Source organism: Pristis pectinata, chromosome 9 (genome assembly GCF_009764475.1).
Source record: "Pristis pectinata isolate sPriPec2 chromosome 9, sPriPec2.1.pri, whole genome shotgun sequence".
Classification (NCBI taxonomy): Eukaryota; Metazoa; Chordata; class Chondrichthyes; order Rhinopristiformes; family Pristidae; genus Pristis; species Pristis pectinata.
In genome coordinates, this window is record NC_067413.1 from 60,035,992 (window position 1) to 60,050,632 (window position 14,641).

Consider the following 14,641-nt stretch of genomic DNA (forward strand, 5'->3'; position numbering starts at 1 on the left):
AGACATGCTGAATTCCTTTTGCCTTCTGAGGAAGTAGAGGTGTTGGTGTGCTTTTCTGGCCATAGTGTCCACATGGCTGGACTAGGAGAAGTTGTTGGTGATATTTACACCAAGGAACTTGAAGCTCTCAACCATCTCCACCTCAGCACCATTGATACAGACAGGTGTATGTACTTCACTTTGCTCCTTTATTTTGCTGACATTGAGGGAAGGGTTGGTGTCCTGACACCATGCCACTAGACTCTTTATCTCCTTCCTGCACTCCATTACATCATTGTTTGAGATCCATCCCACTACGGTGGTGTCATCCGCAAACTTATAAATGGAATTAGAGTGGAATTTGGTCACACAGTCATGAGTGTATAGGGAGTATGGCAAGGAGCTGCGGACACAGCCGTGTGGGGCACCAGTACTGAGGGTAATAAAGGAGGAGGTGTTGTTGCCTGTCTTTATTGATAGTGCTCTGTTGGTCAGAAAGTCAAGGATCCAGTGCAGAAGGGGTGCAAAGTCCTTAGTCTAGAGTTTGGAGATGAGTTTGTATGCAGTTATGATGTTGAAGGTGGAGCTACAGTCAATAAATAGGAGTCAGACATAGGTGTCTTTGTTATCCAGATGTTCCAGAGATGAGTGAGGGCTGAGAAGGATGGTATCCACCATGAACTTATTTTGGCAGAAGGCGAATGGCAGTGGGTCTAGGTTGTCTGGGAGGCTGGAGTTGATGTGTGCCATTACCAGCCTCTCGAAGCACTCTTGGAGTAACTGCATTGCAGTGCAGACTTGATATATTAATCTAGGCCTAATCCTGCTGTTCTTCCTTTGCACTACGCTGCCATATAAACTGGGAAAACACCTACCTGAGTGCTGGCATGCTCCAAAGTCATGATTAAGATTTAGTAAAGCTTCAGGTTAGATGTTCAAATATTTAAAAGAACCCTTGGCAAAGTAATTCCCCATTTGAAAATGTTCCCTGCCACTCCACAACTTCTTATCTCCATTTCTGATAAACACTATCAACCAATAGATTTCCTAAGATAACTACTACAAAATAAAATATAGTGTTGCCTAGAATCTTCAGGAGATCAGACAACAAGAGCATACGGAGAAACAGTTAATATTTCAAGTGGATGGCCTTTCATAAAGATGCTTACCTCTCTACAACTGTCACCTGCTCTCCTGAGTACTTTCAGCATTTTCCAATTTTAATTCAGAAGCCTGCAGCTACTTTGATTATATGTCTTCCCACCACCACTTTCTGGAAGGGCACCAATAATTCTCCCAGTTTCTCTATCACATTGGTTCTGATGCATGATTTCAGATAAAGCTAATCATGTGCTGTCTTGCTTCAGATTGGTTAAGAGATAAAAATTGAACCTAAGAGTTGAAAATTATGTACCTCATCAAGGAGAGAGTGTGTGGACTGCACCTACAAGATGTTCAGGCCCCTGTCCCTCCTGAAGAAGAATTGTGAATGGAACTGAACAGTGTGCAATCATCGGCAAACAAATGCTCCCACCTCTGGCCTTATGACAGAGGGAAGACTATTGGTGAAGCAACTGATTGGGCCTAGGACAGGGAGAGCCCTGTAATGATATTCCATGGCTTATCAGATTAGTCTCCATCTATCAGAACCAATGTTCTAGGAATTAGGTAAGATTTTTTCCAGCGGATAATTCTCTCCTGGGTTTGCATTAACTTCAATTTTACTAGAGCTTATTTGCATCACATTTGGTCCCAATGTTGCTCTGAAGTAGTCATTTTCAGCTCACCTATAGTGTGAAATTCAGCTTTAATGTATCAGAGCAGCTTGAGTAGAGGTACAGTGAGCTCTAGAGTTTTGACAGAGTCATGGACCATCGACTTTGCTGGACAAAATACATTCAGGTGTTTCTTGATATCACATGGAGTAAATCAAAATGCCTTGTGATGGTGGAGACCTCAGGAGAAGGTAGAGATGCATCATCCATTTGGCTCTTCTAGCTTAAGATGCAATTAACTTAGCCAAATCATTTGCAGTCAAGTGTTGGGCTCTTCCATCACAGAGGATGGAGACATTTATGGGCCTACCTTTTCCCTTTGTTCATTAATGATGCACCAGTAGTCATGACTGGATACGGTGGGACTGTAGAGCTTTAATCTGATTCATTAGACATAGGATTATAATAGCTCCATCTATAGCAGGCATGTAGTCAGACATTGTAGCTTCACTAAGTTGGCAGTCTGATACCACTCCTGGCATTTTACAATCCTCAATAAACCAGGAATCCCTTGCCCAAGGTTGCCAGGCTTAATGGCAATGATAAGAAGATGTTTATGTTAAAACATGGGGTTACAGATAAGGGAAGGATCTGATTCTGCTGTTGCTGATGGCCCACAGCACTTCATGGGTTCCCAGTTTTGTGCTGCTGTTTTATTTTCTAAATCTATCCCACTTAATATGTAATTATGCCAACAATGCAATGAAGTGATTATACAGTTTGGACTTCATCTCTACAAGGATTGCACAGAGGTGACTTTTACTCAAACTGTCCTGGTCCAGTTGATCTGTAACAGCTGGTTTGATAAGACCAGGGTCAAATAGGTTTTCTTACTCAACTTGATTTTCTCATTACCTGCTGCAGATCCAATCTGACAGATATGCTCTTCAGAATTTGACCAGGAAAAGTGTCACTAAGCAACACTCCATTAATGAGAGCACAACATGTAACCTTCCTATGTTGTGGACCCCAAAAGCTACTTCCTCACAAATATATGCTACTCTGAAACCACACATAAAGTTGATTGGAAAGGAATCTGGAATGCAGAATAAATAGACAGGATCTACTGGAAGCTTTAGAGAGGGTGCAGAGGAGATTTACCAGGATGCTGCCTGGACTGGAGAGCATGTCTTATGAGGCTAGGTTGAGTGAGCTAGGGATTTTCTCTTTGGAGCGAAGGAGGATGAGAGGTGACTTCATAGAGGTGTACAAAATGATAAGAAGCATAGATCGAGTGGACATACAGAGACTTTTCCCCAGGGCGAAAATAGCTCACATGAGGGGGCATAATTTTAAGGTGATTAGAGGAAGGTATAGGGAGGATGTAAGAGGCAACTTTTTTTTACACTGAAAGTGGTGGGTGCGTGGAACGCTCTGCTGGCAGAGGTGGTGGAGGCAGATACATTAAGGACATTTAAGAGACTCTTAGATAGCCACTTGAATGATAGAAAAATTGAGGGCTATGTGGGAGGGAAGGGTTAGATAGATCTTAGAGCAGGATAAAATGTCAGCGCATCATCGTGGAGTGAATGGCCTGTACTGTGCTGTAATGTTCAATGTTCTATGTTCAATTGCCTCAACTGTGCTGTAATGTTCTATGTTCTAAGTTTAACTTGCCTTTCTCATGTCTGATTCCAGTACCTAGGCTGATGGCAAGTGATCCATCTAATTTTATTCTTATTATGTTTTGATGGAGCATTTCAGAGGGCAGGTAAGAACATGCCCTATTCTGTGGGGTCTGGAATCACATACAGCCTGGACTGGATAAAGCTTTTTTTTCCCTACATGAGCATCAGTGAACCAGATGTCTTTAGTAATTTAATAATTTTAAAAATTATTTAAATTAACTAACTTAGATTCCCCAGATGCTGTAGTGGGATTTGAACTTAAGTTTTCAGATAATCAGTCCAGATCTCTGGATTACTAATCCAGTACCAGTATGCCACTATAAAAGTGATCCCTCATACAGATATAGTATGTGTATTGCTGCTTTCATCTTTGACGAACAGATTACTGAATTCATAGACAGTTAAAAGAATATTCTACAGCATTTATAACTATGACATATATTGTGCATGTAGTTAGCATTTTCAATAGCCATACTTCTATTGAGCTCTGAGAAGTTCAATATTAAACAATACATAAGTTAACAATAACAGAAAATGTTGGAAACACTCAGCAGGTCAAGCAGCATCTGTAGAGAGAGATAGCGAGTCAATGCATTAGGTGAAGAACCCTTTGACCTGTTGAATATTTTTGGCGTTTCTGTCTTTTGTTTCAGATTTTCAGCAACTTCATTTTTTTTGTTTCAATATGCTGGACAATTATTGTAATTTCATTTTATATACCAAACCTGATCATCCCAAAAGCTAGCCCTAATAAAATGCAAATACCTCACAATATGCATTCCTAATGTAATTGTTGGTACAACAATTACACTGTTAGCACAAATATATTAACTGGGCAATTCTATAAAAACTCTTCCTCAATTAACAGAATACTGTCACATATTCTATGCCCAAACCAAAGAGTAAATTTTATAATACCTTAACTATATCAAAAAGAAACATGGGGCATAGTTTTCCATTTTGGGGAAAGATATCTTTATAATAGATTGTTGTATTTGCTGTGATCCTGCTGCACTAGCCACATTTGATATTCTGAAGTCAGCCTAATTACAGTATATACCTGGAGTAAGGTCTGATTGGTCTGAGTTTGCTGAAAGGAGTAAGAAATTGTAGGCAACAATATTTGAGGCTATTGCTTAACGGACAAGTGAATTGTTGCAAAGTGAACAATAAAAACTGCAGCACACATGATATGTATACTTTCAGTTAAACGGAGGTGCTACTAGAAAGTGAAATAGAAGAAACATACTTGGTTTGGACATGAGGTGGACGCTGAGAAAAATGACACCTCCAGCATCCATAGGATATGGAAACACATGAAAGAAAACATAAATAGTATCTGAAAATCTACCAAGATAAAACTAGCCTGCATTATACCAAGTAAATGAATAAAGCTTGCAAAGCACTATCAGTTTCCTCTCATTGTTATGCAAGCCACAAAGAGTGTTCAGCAAACAGCAAATTCCAAGTGTCACATCCATGCCTACATTGAAGCTAGACACACTATTACTGAATATTCAAAATAGTAAACGTTTTGCATAAACATCTGAAGAGATGATTGCATAAGGGAAACTCACCATAGAATTAACCTGCAAAATAAATACAAATAATACTCACACACTAGTTGGATTCAAAATGAGTTGGAATCAAGTGGTCATTTCTGACGTTTTAGCACTACTTTTTTGCTTGCTGCAAAATTAATAAGTGGTATATAAAAGGAAAAAGTAAGAATTCTGACTTTGAGAAGCTGTCTTTAATTTAGACCTTTTAGTCGATAACAATAGGTTATGTAGCGGTGAGCATAATACTATTACAGTGCTGCTGTCTGTAAAGAGTTTGTATGTTCTCCCCATGCCTACATGGGTTTCCTCCAGGTGCTCCGGTTTCCTTCCACATTCCAAAGACATACAAGTTAGGAGCTGTGGGCATGCTATGTTGGCGCCGGAAGAGTGGCAACACTTGCGGGCTGCCCCAGCACATTCTAAGTAACGCAAAAAGATGCATTTTAATATGTGTTTTGATGGACATGTGACTAATAAATAAATATCTAATATATAAATATCTTTTGACATTAGGATCACAGAACCACTTGGCCGAGTATAATAAACTTCTAATGTTGAGGACTAGCATTAACCTTGTTATCCTTTTTCTTCAATCAGATACTCACATGTTTGTAAGTGTACTAGCATACATATACACATTTGTAGCTGTGGAATATTGGGGAGGGCTCTTCAGTTACTATTCTGACATATATACTTCCATTTATAGCATCCCAAAGAAAAAGCTGCATACATTTGCAGACATCAGAATAGGACCCCAAGCACTAACCGTCATTTATTCCACCTGTAGCAAGCAACAGAATATCAATCATTCCCAAAATTCAGATAATTAATGTGCATAATTAACAAAAGGGTCATTTATCATGCCATGAGAAAACAAAAGGAGATGACAGGGATAGAAAACAAGTCACAACTTATCTGGAGAACCAGTTCTGGTCATTCTGATGGCATACAATAAAAAGTCCACTTCTGCAGTTCTAGAATCAAGAATCACCTGAGTTTCTAAGCTGCCCTACTTACAGTGAATGTCAACTTATAAGATCAGTGCATCAGAGCCTCAAATCTTAGAATCCTAATCTCACTTACAGTATTTCTTGTGAATTGTCAAACTGCTGTTAAAGAAGCCTTGGGTTGCAAGGCAATGCTATCTTGTTCACTTTTAACATGCTGGCAACTTCAATTTGAAAGCACAATAATTCAAGCCCAAAGGTTAGTGAACATGGTTATGTAATGTCTTGTAGTGAATGCAGATCTAGAAGAACACAGGTAAAATTGCTGTGCATAGAAATAGCATTACATTTCCCCCATCATGACCAAATGAAAATAGATGTCCCAGACACCCAAATTATCAGCGAGACCCAGTTATAGGGTGGTCTATGGTAATGATTGGCAGTCACTAACAATTACTTTGTTAAAAGGATACTTGTATCATTGAATAGTACACTGAACTTTCTCTGCAGGCTTACTGGGAAACTGATGTGCACGTACAGCAACTCCTTTAAAGTCATGAGATGTTTACATGCAAGATGGCTATTTGTGCAAAACTAAGAGAGTGGCACAGATCTACAAATAAATCAAGGCAAGTTGCATTCTCTCTTTATCACTACATTATTGGTTAATTTGGATGTGTTTACTATGTAAAGAAAAATTAAATGGGGAATGATAGAGTAATTTTTGTATGTTTTATAATTTAATTCTTCACATAGGACATAGTAACAATTTCATAAAACAATGGTATGTATTACTGGTTTCCTTAAAATCAGAACAACTGTTAATCTGCTTGTTTTCCTAATAATGATACTTACAGTTTACTAAGTATTCCAATTAGGGTTTTAACCTTTGTTTTGAAATGATGAGGTATACCATCCTGCTTAGGCTGCAGTTTTTCCAGATGATCATCTTTTGCTGATTCATTTCTACTTGATCTCTTGCTCAACCTGCTGTTTAAAATAAAAGCATAAACTTAAAAGGCAAAAATGAATTCTTGCATTTGAAATGTTGCCAGAGGTTAAATCTGATTACTTAATGTAGACATATATTTATGCAGCTGGCAAAATCATAGTACATCAAAACTGCATTAGAAATCTCAAGATTTAAGCACATAATCCAGACTGACAGCTCAGTGCAGTACTGGAGGACCACTGCACAGTCAGAGCTGCTATCTTTCAAATGAAATGTTAAGCAAAGACCATGTCTTTCTCACTTTCTAGTGAACATGACACAATTTTAAAGTAGAGCAGGACCATTCTCACATGTCCTTTACAATATTTAAGCCTCAATATACAATGTCAGATTACCTGGTTATTATCTCATTGGAATATGATTGACCCATGTGCAAATTTATTACATTTCCCACAACAGTGAGTATACAATTAAACTATTTCAGTGGCTCTGGGGACAACCAGAGATCAGGAACTACAAATCATTCAATTTACTACCCACAAATACAAAAGTGCTAAAAATGTGGTACAAAACTGGAGTATCCATAAAGGAAGCACTAATTAGTTTATGATTTGAGGTATTAAATCTTCCTCAGAGCAAGGAATTTTCCCAATCCAAATTACCCACTTTTGCCCGATATCAACCCTGCACTTTCTATGACTGAAAGCAGCAAATACATCTAGAAATTGGGCATTAAACTGCTGTGTACAATATTAATGCCCACAGGTATCTCTCACCAAGATTGTGAAATTGGCCAAAAATGCCTTTACATGAAGGGCTAAGTTGTTTTACACTCAGAATTATGCTATAAAGTAGGACCTGTGCTGCTTTACTTAGCACACAGCCCAATTTAGCAGACCAATCATGTAGGGCCTTGATGAGACCACACCTGAAGTATAATGTTGAGGTTCGGTCTCCTTCTGTATAAAACGGCAATAGACAAAAAGTGCTGGAGGAACTCAGCAGGTCAGGCAGAATCCAGAGGGGGAAATAAACAGTCAACGTTTCAGTCCGAGACCCTTCATCAGGACTGGAGAAGAGGGCAGAAGCCAGGACAAGAAGGTTGGGGGAGGGGGAGGAGTACACACAGGCAGGGGATAGGTGAGATCAGGTGATAGGCGAGTCCAGGTGAGGGGGGAAGGTGGTGGATGGGGCAGGGGAGTCCCCCTCCCCCACCCATTACCTTCCCCCCTCACCTGATCTCACCTATCCCCTGCCTGCATGTACTCCTCCCCCTCCCCCCACCTTCTTATTCTGGCTTCTACCCTCTTCCTTTCCAGTCCTGATGAAGGGTCACGGTCGTAAATGTCAACTGTTTATTTCCCTCCATGGATTCTGCCTGACCTGCTGAGTTCCTCCAGCACTTTTTGTGTATTGCTCCAGATACATCCAGCAACTGCAGAATTTCTTGTGTCTCTTAGTGAAGAGAGAGAATGTAGTGAAGATTCACTACTCTGGTTCCAGGGATGGCAGGTTTGCCATTAAAAGACAAATTGAGTACACTTGGCCTGTATTCTCTGGAGTTGAGAAGAATGAGAGATCACCTCATTGAAACTTACAAAATTCTTACAAGACTCAAAAGGTGGATGCAGGAAAATAGCCAAAGACTTTAGAACCAGGGGTCAGTCTCAGAATAGAGTAAGCTATTCAGGACTAGGAATGAGAAGATATTTCTTCATGCAGAAGGTAGTGAGTGTATGGAATTTTTTTACCCAGAAAGCTGGTGGGGCTCACTCACTGAGTTCATTCAAAACAGAAATGGATAGATTTCTAGATATCAAAGAAATCATGGAATATTGGGATAGTGCAGGAAAATGGATTTGAGGTAGAAGTTCAACCATGATCTTGATGAATGGCAGAGCAGCTTCACGGGCAAAATGGCCCACTCCAACTCCAATGTTTTTAATACATGCACACAATCTGTACACCAATCCCACAACTGTGTCAGCTCTTAAAGGCACACATACCAGCAAACACAGAGAGCACCAATAAAGATAATGGCGGCAAGGATTGACAGTAAAGTTACATGGGAGAAGGAGCAAGATCCTCAATTCAGCATGCCCAATTAACATGCACTCTTTAATTCCACTGATGCAAGGAGGAAAGTCTTGTGCTGCAAGGAAGCCAGGAAACACTGCAGGGCTACTAATAGGACAGCCTGGACTGAGCTGGCTACGAAGGTGTCTGGCCGCAGCAACAATCTCCATACCAAGGAGAAATAGAACATATACTGTACGTAGAACATAGGACACTACAGCACAGTACAGGCCCTTGCTGTGCTGACATTTTATCCTGCTCTAAGATCTATCTAACCCTTCCCTCCCACATAGCCCTCCATTTTTCTATCATTCATTTGTCAATCTAATAGTCTCTTAAATGTACCTATTGTATCTGCCCCCACAACTTCTGCAGGCAGTGCGTTCCACGCACCCACCACTTTCTGTGTGAAAACTTACCCCTAACATCCCCCTTATACCTTCCTCCAATCACCTTAAAATTATGTCCCCTCGTGTTAGTCATTGTTGCACTGGGAGAAAGTCTCTGACTGTCCACTCGATCTATGCCTCTTATCATCTTATACACTTCTATCAAGTCACCTCTCATCTTCCTTCTCTCCAAAGAGAAAAGCCCTAGCTCGCTCAACCTATCCTCATAAGACATGCTCTCCAATCCAGGCAGCATCCTGGTAAATCTCCTCTGCACCCTCCCTAAAGCTTCCACATCCTTCCTATAATGAGGTGACCAGAACGGAACATAATACTCCAAGTGTGGTCTGACCAGAGTTCTATAGAGCTGCAACATCACCTCGTGGCCCTTGAACTCAATACCCCGACTAATGAAGGCCAACACTCCATATGCCTTCTTAACAACTCTATCGACCTGCATGGCAACCTTGAGGGATCTATGGACGTGGACCCCAAGATCCCTCTGTTCCTCCACACTGCTAAGAGTCCTGCCCTTAACCTTGTATTCTGCTTTCAAATTCAATCTCCCGAAGTGTATCACTTCACACTTATCTGGGTTGAACTCCATCTGCCACTTCTCAGCCCAGATCTGCATTCTATCAATATCCTGTTGTAATCTACAGCAACCTTCTACACTATCCACACCACCACCAACCTTCATATCATCAGCAAACTTACTAACCCACCCTTCCACATTCTCATCCAAGTCATTTATAAAAATCACAAAGAGCAGGGATCCTAGAACATATCCCTGTGGAACACTACTGATCACCGACCTCCAGGCAGAATACACTCCATCTACCACCACCTTATGGCGGTTTTCTATGGGCGAGCCAATTCTGAATCCACACAGCCAAGTTTCCCTGGATCCCATGCCTCCTGACTTTCTGAATAAGCCTTCCATGAGGAACCTTGTTAAATGCCTTACTAAAATCCATGTGCACCACATCGACTGCTCTACCTTCAACAATGTGCTTTGTTACATCCTCAAAGAATTCAATCAGGCTTGTGAGGCCATAACTGCCCACAAATCCTGTCTCTAAGAATCTTCTCCAGTAATTTGCCCACCATTGAAGTAAGACTCACTGGTCTGTAATTCCCAGGATTATCCCCACTCCCTTTCTTAAACAAAGGAACAACATTTGCCACCCTCCAATCATCTGGCACTACTCCTGTGGCCAGTGAGAATGCAAAGATTGCCGCCAAAGGTGCAGCAATCTCTTCCCTCACTTCCGGTAATAACCTTGGATATATTCTGTTTCATGATATCCCGTGAGAAGTTTCATGATTTGACAAATATGCACTCGAAAAAAAGGAACCCCAATGACAAACATCTCAAATCACTCACTCTCAAGTCCCATTCATCTTTGCATCACCCTGCACCACTACTCAGGTACTACCACTACAATCAACATTCAGAGATCAAGTTTAAGACAGAAACTCATTATGTCTACCAATGTCCTTTTACCTCCCCATTAAGGCAAGAGATGCCTGGAGTAGGAGGAGGCCCAAAGAGGGCAGCATCTCACCAATCAGAAATTTTCTCTACTGAGAATGATCGGTACAGGCATTGAATTTACAATAAGGAGCAGTGTCTGATGAACTAGCATGAACTGGACTTGGAAGCTGTTCTTTTGATGAAAAGGTTGGCGTTATTGAGTGGAGCTCCTATGACCATATAAGTGCAGTCAATAGTTGCGTGTGCTGATGAAAAGCCGGCAAGTTTTACAAACCCTAGTGCCCAAAACGTTTCTGCTTCCTCACTAAAGTCAAAGATGATGGCAAATTGAGAAATATGGTAAGGATCTCCTGGTGCTGCTTTGAATGATCCTGTGGTAGTGAAGTTGACAGTCAAGGTGACTGTGACCTTAACAGAGAAAGTAGTCCTTGAATGGCATCAAGATGTTGCCCAAGCAGGACTCTTATTTCTGTCAGGACTAGCTATGAAAACCTGAGCCTGTGAGAGGTAGAGGTAGGAAACAGTATTTCTGAAGATTCTCAGGGAATAGGATCTTCTCTGATGGACACTGCTGTGCGTTCTGGGAGAAAATTCCCAACACAAATGGTGTAGCCAATGGTCACAATATTGATTCTTCCATTAATAGATAGCACCCATTGGTGTGACTACTGAGGATCCCCATTGTATAAATACTTCAGCTGTCAAATTCATTACTTTCACTCACTGTGGGAGTGCAGTAGAGTTGATGGGCTTTGGACAGTGCTTCAGTAGCCTAGTCTGATTTCTGAAAACAGTCAGCCAAATATCCAGATATGTACATTTAAAGCACAAAAGGTGTTGCAAAGCGGTTAAACTGTACAAAAATCTCAAAGGTGGCAATCTGCAACAAAAAAACCCTATTTATGAGAGTAAATACATAAATGGGAGTGACACACAATGATCTTATCAGTTGTGCAAATCACAACCAAACATCATTTCCTGTGCAAGGGCAAATAATATATGGAATTACTCAGGTCAAATTTGCAAGGAATGCTTATTCTAATGATATTTAAGCTCAATCCCTTTTATAAATGCTTGATGCATGAATTTGTTCTACTTACACACAAACTGCAGGTACTAAGCACTCAAGCATTAAATATCTTTAATGTGTTATTTGTGCAAAACAAAATGGATGCTAATAGGTCCAAGTTTTAGATGACAATGTACAAACATAGGAATAATATAATACACATGTTATTATAGACTATTCACAAAATAATAAACTTGTATTTGTTATACACCCATACTGCTGAGCCTGGACACTACTTTTGACAAAACTCATAAATAGACAGGTGTAAGAGGACAATGATCAGCAAGCTTCCAACACACGACAAATATCTGACATTGAGTCATACTTGATTTACTTTGTTCATAAGTAAATTGCAAATGCAAATTGTACCTTGAGCAATTTTCTCATTTTAGCAGTCAACATAGAAAAGTACAGCACAGCCCATGATGTTGTGCCGACCTATATAAACTGACTCCATGATCAATCTAACCCTTCCCTCCTACACAGCCCATAACCCTCCATTTTTCTTACTTCCATGTGTCTGTCTAAGAGTCTTTTAAATTTCCCTATTGTATCAGCCTCTACCACCACCCCCGGCAGTGCATTCCAAGCACCCACCACTCTCTGTGTAAAAAACCTGTCTCTAGCATCTCCCCTAAACTTTCCTCCTCTGACAAACTGACATCCTCTGGTATTGGTCATTGCCACCCTGGGAAAAAGGTGCTGGCTGTCCACTCTATCTTTGCCCCTCATAATCTCATACACCTCTATCAGTCCTAAAACCATTGGAGAAAGAGGCCTGGATGCTCTAAGAAATATTACTTGATAGCAGTAAACTGCATTTTCTCTCTTTTTAAGATGATAAAATCACCTTTGTGAAACTGATTTTAAGACACATTTAAATTTCTCACCTTGCTAACTCAGGAATCTTGGGTAACACAAGTTTTGGTTGAATAAATATAGATAGATATTGTTGAAGGAATTCATTGTGGGCTTCAGGTGTACTTTGAGAATTATCCCTAAAAAAGTAAATAAAACACTGGTTTATATGGAAGTTTCATTAACTATCTGAAACATATTAAATGAGCCTTCATTTTTCAAATCAGTAGACAAATAAAATAATCCAGCGAAGGTATCATCAGTGATTTACTGTCAGGGAATTAAAGGTAGACAAGCAGATAATGATCATGTAGTGAAGCACAACAAATTAACAACTTTGATTAAAGAAAACATAAAGACACAAGAGACTGCTGATGCTGGAATATGAAGCAAAAAACAAACTACTGGAGGAACTCAGTGTCAGCGTCAAGGTCAAGCAGCATCTCTGGAGCCAAGGGGATAGTTGACATTTCATGTTGATACCCTGCATCACCTTTCTTACTTATGAGATTCTAGCAGCTCCAGTCTCTTGTATCTCCACTTACCACATTCCAGCCTCTGGGTCTACCTCCACCCTCCCCCCCACCGCCCCCCCAACCAATCCTGGCTCCATCTGTTTGTCTCTCTCTCTCTCTCTCCTTACCTGTCATTAACTATCACCCACCAGCCACTGTCTTCCAACTCTACTTTATCCCTTCCCCCACCTGGCTCCATCTGCCCATCATCTCCCCCCTCACCTGGTTCCACCTATCTCCTCACCCCACCTTCCCACTTCTTTATAGTGGTTATCTCCCCTCTCAGTCCTGATGTAGGGTCACAACCTGAAACGGCGACCATCCCTCTGCCTCTACAGACTCTGTCTGACCCACTGAGTTCCTCCAGCAGTTTGGCTTTTGTTCAGATTACAGCATCTGCAGTCTCATGTCTCCACTATTTCACAATAGACAATTGGGCTAATGCAATGTTTAACACAATTGATACTCTTGTATAGATGGCAGCTTTATCAAACCGTATTGAGTTCCATATTTATGACATTTATATTGCCTCTCACATTTCCTGTGATATCTGTTTCATTTTAATTATTTATTTAAGTCATTTTTCAAAATGATTACATTGTGATTTATTTTCAAGCATTCTATGTATGCATACATGGTATGATTATATAATCGGTAAAACATTTCTGATAGTGGTTGAAGAGAAAAGATAACACTGGCAGTGTGCTCTTAAAAGTAGTTTTGGATTATGTAATGTCTGGCAGCTTGGAACTTTTGAACACATTGTTGATGCCTGTTTGACACTCCTTGAACATTAAAACTGCCTCCAAATGTTCACTGTCTCACATCTATCCAAGATTAGAGTCTACCATTCAGTTGTGACTTAACTGACAATTCTACCCTTTATTACAAATAGAAAAATTAATTCTAAAACAGACTTGTGTGCAGAAATATGATTATAGTAAACTGTAGTGTAACAAAAATTCTGGTTCCATACAGACTTAACTTGAAACTGTAATCATTAACAGCACACTTGATTTCAGTGTGATTGGTGTAAATCTGAGATCAAAGTATGTCTTCTGTATTTTGCACATTAGATATCAAATTATTTGTGCCTATTCATAATGAAGATTTTCATTGTGGGTGGTTAATTTTACTCAGGAATAATTCTAAATCACAGGAAACATATACAACAATAGGACTTATATGACATCTGTAATGTGAATAAAATACATTTCACAGGAGTGTTACCAAACAAAATTTGACACTAAATCACATAAGAAAATATCATAACAGCTGGTCAAACACTTAGACAAAGAGAGGTTTTAAGGAGTGCCAGAAAATTTTGTGCAGCTGAAGACACAACATCCCCTAATCGTGGACAAATTAAAATAAGCTTTGCACAAAAGCTAAG